Source organism: Bactrocera latifrons, unplaced genomic scaffold, assembly GCF_001853355.1.
Source record: "Bactrocera latifrons isolate USDA-ARS-PBARC rearing strain unplaced genomic scaffold, ASM185335v1 scaffold_1146, whole genome shotgun sequence".
Lineage (NCBI taxonomy): Eukaryota > Metazoa > Arthropoda > Insecta > Diptera > Tephritidae > Bactrocera > Bactrocera latifrons.
In genome coordinates this window covers 14,047-20,309 of record NW_017534571.1, presented here as the reverse complement: position 1 = coordinate 20,309, position 6,263 = coordinate 14,047, and positions in this window count along the sequence as shown.

The window sequence follows — 6,263 nt, the reverse complement described above, 5'->3', positions numbered from 1 at the left end:
CTCTGTGTGAGAGGTGTGTTTTGTACACATTTTTCGCTGTCAAAAGTAAAACAAAATATAAACAAGCAAAACGGAGTATTATCATGGGCATGCATACATATTTTTATGTCTCTTCATATTCTCTGGCTTCGGCATATATGCCATTTCATCTTATACCGTAAATACATATATTTATTTCTCTTCATATTCTGAGTTGAATATGTGGAGAACTGTTAAAATTTAACAGCGTGACTTCTGTTGTTATGAGGAATGTGAATACACAACCTATTGGTGAGCTACATATTGGTGAGCTACATATTGGTGAGGAACGTATCGATCGCGAATGTATTACCGATGTCATTTGGGTGTATCATTGACCTCCATGGAAGAGCAAGTACCATGGGAATTGCGACCATATCGTGTTGCGCAATATTATGATGACGAATCGGGAGAGTGGGGGACCCTGCACCACCAAAACCGATAAAACATCGGGAAGAACTACGTCTGTTTGCAGAAAACTACTATAATGGCAACAACGCAAATAATAAACAGCACTCATCAAAGAAAAGTTGGTGGCCAAGCAGCGACTTGAAAAGAAACATTTGTATCTACGCGAATTACAATTCGTCTTTACATCTAGTGAATTATGGTCGATTATGAACGATTTGCAAATTGATAATTAATCTTTAAAACACAAAAAAAATGTAATTTGGTTAATAATGAACCGCTATTAAAAATTAAGGAATTTGAGTTGTATTTTTATTTTGGCCAAACAAGTTATTATCGATTAGGATAATTTCAAATGGAGTATATTTCGAACAATCATTTTTTTTTTTCAAATATTTATGCCAGTATTACTACTCTTTATTACTATAGAGATATTGCAAAATCAAAAAATAATTCCTTTAAGAATCTTTTTTATTTAAAAACTTAGTTTTGAACTAAAAAATAATAAGGTAAATCTGTTAGGATGGTCAAACACTCCATTTGGGAACGTGTAGGATTCCTGATCGCCGGCGTATAGCTAAATTCTGACACATAAAAAGTGTATGTAGTTTGTGATTACAAAAATTTATTCTTAAGAATATATGAGACATGGCTATTATAATTATCTCTTTATTTATCTTACAATAAAAATTGTGTTTTACTGGTCAGACTAATTATTATGATATCAAAAATAATTTCCAATTGGTTCATGAATAAGTTATTTTTAAGCGTTTTAAAAAATATATTGCATATTAATTAATATCAAGAAGATATAATTAAATCTTTTGATAACAGCATTAAATTTCATTCCATAAGCAACATTTAAAATAGTATTTATTAATGTATAAATATAGTACTGTAAATTTATAATTTAAAATTAAAGCATTTTTGCTTTACGCAACCCGTTTTAACCTCCCGCCACCCTTATTCACCAGAGGTGGCCATGATGTTTTCATTGTGAACATACACTTGAGGGGTAGGTTAAGGACTGTGAATGGCTCTTTTACTACGGTGAATGGGACTTTCCCTACTCCCTTGTATCATGTATTTAACCCTCTACCGCATGGCCATCTTCTTTATGAAAAAAAAAAAAAAATCCATTAATATACGTTTATTTTGAATTCTTTTATACATATTTGTAGAAAAAAATATTTTACAATGCATATTTTACTAGAAAATAAAAGCCGCCATATATGGCTCTCTATGCATACAAAGTTGCTTGGAGTGTATTACATTTACTCAGTGTGGAAGCGTGTGAAACCGTTTCGTTTGTCATTGTAGCACAAGAATACATTACATTTCTCACAAAAAGTATACGAACGGAATGAGCAGTCATTTTGACAAAGTTGTCTATTTTTCATCCATTTCGGAAAGTGTACAATACAGTCGGTACGTATAGAATTCAAAGGAAAGTCTTAGCTCCCTTTTCGTAGACCAGGTCACATATAAAGACCAAGTAGTGAATCAATCAAGTCTACGCCGCCCATATAATTATTGTAAACGTCCACAGACTGTGGTGAATGAATTTCAATATACTTTTTCTCATTTTTACTAAAACGTGTCTTTGTTGATATAGGTTGGCTTCCAACGAAAGTTGAAAGAATATTTACTACCTTATTGTCAAACCAAGAAACGAGGCCAAGTTTGACCCCGTCGATTATAGTTACCTTCTCCACCATGCTGCCTCTCCCCAATTTTTTCAATTCCTTTTCCCTCGGCGTCTTACAGTTAGGGACTCGATTAAGTCTTACCGTACCCAAAAACAATAAACCACTTTTCATGAGATACACATAGAGGCCGGGGCTGGTAAACCAGTTGTCAAAAGAAATTTGTAATTTTTATATCTCGGTACAGTGACTGCTAGCCTTGTAACATTTCCGCTGATTCCCAGATTCGGTGATCCCTCTGGAGGTTTATCACTTTGTGCTCCAGCAAATATTTCAAAATCGTAGCTAAATCCTGAAACTCCACATAAAACAAAATTCTTGAAACCACATTTGTGCGGTTTGGCCGGAATGTATTGTTTTAGATGATGTCGGCACTTTGTGGGTAACTATTTGCTCATTCACAACCAGTTGCTCCTCTTTTGGTATGAGCAGTACCTTTTCACAGATTTGAACAGCTTGTCAAATCCATCTTCACCTGGCGATTTCATGTCCTCATTGTTGTTGAAATTCAAAAAGCGTTTAATGTTTTCCCATCTATTGCAAGTCACGCAGGTGCGTACAAATTCTTGGCCAACTGTAGTATCCCAATAATGCCTGGACGATGGTAATTTCATCAAAGACATGTATACGACTATGCCTGAATACAAATTTTCACTAAATTTCTCCACAGTGTTTACGCTGAACTCACCTATAAATTGCTCTATTTCGCTCTTAGTAATATTTGCCGACTTATTTATGTCTGTTTGCAGCGCAAGTATGTTCGATTGTTCAACTATAAAGTTTATCAAATCTTCGTCAAAGAAAAATTAAAAGAACTCCGCTGGCGTCTCTAATTTATCGATAAAACTTGGAAGCTCCATGTCTCCTTGAAGTGGAAAGTTTTCACTTAAATAAGGGGGCAAGTTATTTTCTTTCCAGTGGTTTCGATTTTTTAGCGCGTTTTGCGTTTGAGCTACTAGACTCATCATATACGTCTTCGGCTTTCATCGGTCTCCGATATATATACATCTTCCTGGCCAGAAACTTGTGCTCCAACAACTTCTTCATCTTATTCGGATATATAATCATCGTCGCTTTGAAGCCCATTATCGACTACATTTACATATCTCAAATTTCTATAAAAAGATCTTGCATCCTTTTCTGAAACATTTTTACTAAAATGCATGAAAGGCAAAATAGTATGTACTGCATGAAGGGCCATATATGTCTTTGTCCGATTTTGCACAAAAGCGTGCCTATAGTACTTATCTTCCAGTAGGTTTGTATTTTTATTGTGTGACCACTATGTTTTTTCTTCGAATAATAATTTTTTCTCCGAGAAAAGTCCTAATTTTTATGATAAAAATTTTGTCCAAAACACCGCGAAATACGCTTAGCGCTACTCATGTGAGACACTTTCACAAAATAACCGAAAACAACAAGCAAAACCTATCTAAATCAAACAGTATCTGAAATGTCAACAAAGAATTTTCCAAAGAAAACTACCGTACAAATTTGTTCCTCTATGAACTTTGCTAGTTCATAGCCAAATGCAGCAAATCCCAAAAGCACATATGGCGTTGTATGCGGTAGAGGGTTAATATTGGGCACAATTCTGTTTTTTTTTTTATCGATGAAATGGATAATATCAGAGATAAAGAGATGTTTAACTCCTCTCTCACTGGAAGTGATAGACCAATTGTTAAACGTCAAAACCTACTGAACTTTGACAGCTAATCGAGTTCAGTAGGTTTTGACGTTTATCAATTGGAAACGAGCGATGGCCAGATTGAAATCTTACCAAAAAAATATGTAAACGGAGGGATTAGTTGCATCGTTCAAGACCACTTATAAAACAATGAAAATTAAATAAATTTGTGAAATTTAAAATTATTTGATGAAACGCTTTGTAATTTGAAGTATCATAGTATTATTTTCAATGGAAAATGATTAAAAACATTTAATGATTGAGAGCTAACAGGCTTAATTCCTTTTATTGGATATTCAAAGGTCAAAAGTCAGTTGTTCTAATATACTTTAAAAAGATTTAAATAGTTTCTCCATATAATAAATAACCATTATATAGTAATTTTTATTSGTACTAAATGTTGGGTGTTTTAATTTAAAATGCCTAAAAATTATTATTTTGTTCGATCTGGCCATAATGGAAAATCTCATAAAAAAAAACGCTTATTTTGAGGCGCTCTCACACTGGAATAATTTGAACATGCCTTTATTCCTGTATAATATGATACAGAGATCGATTCCTGATGTGATACGATACTCTTTGTTTCGAGAGAGAGGTGTCAAAACTCATATTTTTTTATAAAATTTGCCAATGATGCCATTGCTGAAAAATATTAGATTGGGTATTTAATAAATTATACAAAACACTAAATTAAACACTTTGAAAATTTATTTTGCCAAAATATGTTCGAACACTTAAATGAAATTTCATTTCACACTAATTTCGTCTGGTAATTATAGCGGTTTACTTCTGGTATCCCGCCTTTTCTGAAATCAGCTGATCGAAATTCCCTGATCTCCTTCACTGTCAAATACTATCATATTATCCATGCCGACACGATCTGAAGACACTGTTCCAAAGAAGATGTCTTACTGATTACAAAATATTTTGAGTTATAGGTACCGCAAAGGGGCATAATTCCGATTTCTTTTGCACCGCGATTTGAAAGTACCGTTGGAAAGAGGAAGTTCTTCTAACTAAAAAATATATAGGGTTATAGGTATCGCAAAYGCTTAGTGAACGAGATATTCGACCTTAAAGTTCAAAAATGACCAAAATACGAACTTTTTGAGAAGATATTTCACCACATTAAACACACTTCATTCACATCTTTCTCTTCAAATTAATTAAATTAAAAAATCTAAATAAATCCACATTTTACACTTTTAGCAGGTTTTTTAAATAAGAAATCTTTATTTTAAAAATGACATTTTACAATCGTTTGAACCTCAATTGTTTAAAAAAAATACGACGAAATGGAGCGCTGTCATGTGATGATTAGGCAATTCGCTGAAACCCCTCTTTTTCGCAAATATTCTTCTATTCATCCATATGGATATTTTGTTTTTTAAACTTGTTAAGCAAATGAGTAATATTACATATGTACATGTATTATTAATATTATATAATTATATTATAAATACATATGTAAAATTAATATTATATAATAATATTACGTAATAAATTGTAAAGTATAGTATACAAGTACTGTACGAAAATTCAAATTTTGTTTCAATATGAGTGCATGATAACCAAAAAATATAACCACTTTTACCAATTTATAACAAAAACTCCATATAATTTTAATATTTTTGTCACAGAAAGCAGTACTAAGCGAAAGTACTACAGTCACCCCGGGTATTCACTCGGTCAGAGTTATTTTGTTAGAGCGCAGCCAAAGGCCGCCAACGCAGAAGGAGAAGGATAGTATAAAATTGTAATATGTATATAAAAATGTTATCACACGGTTTTAGGCGAAAAAACAAACAAAGAAAAATGGTTAAAAATCCTATATAGTTGCTGTTTAAGATGTGGCAAGGCTCGTTTTCCTCATAATTAAAATACTTCGATTTTTAAAGGAGTACTACGCAAAAGTATTGCAGTCTCCCTGAGTATTGGCTCGACCAGGGTTGTTCTTTTAAAGCGCAATCGAAGGCCGCTAAGGCAAAAAGAGTACTACGTGAAAATACTTCAGTCACCCCGATATGATATAAAATTTATAATATTAACACAGAGTTTTACTTATTTGTGTATATTAGGCATAACTCACATATTATACATAAACATTTGTATGAGGAAAACGTGTTCACAACTCAATTATATCTTGAAAAATGTTGGAAAGTATTCTTTTGTTATAGTTAGAATAGATAAACGAATACTCGAAAATACAAACAAAGAAAAATCGTTGAAAATCCCACATATTTGGTGTTTAAGATGTGGCAACGCTCGTTTTCCTCATAATTGTAAACAATCTAAGCTTTTCAACGATGAGTGTGCTAAGCTCAATCCCCGCAAGACGGAAGTAACAGATTTCAGCTGTTCTCTAACACTGTTGCGTTTTCTGGAATTTTCAATTGAAATGGCAAAAATCATTTGGAGCATTGGAGAATTCAAATATATTGCGA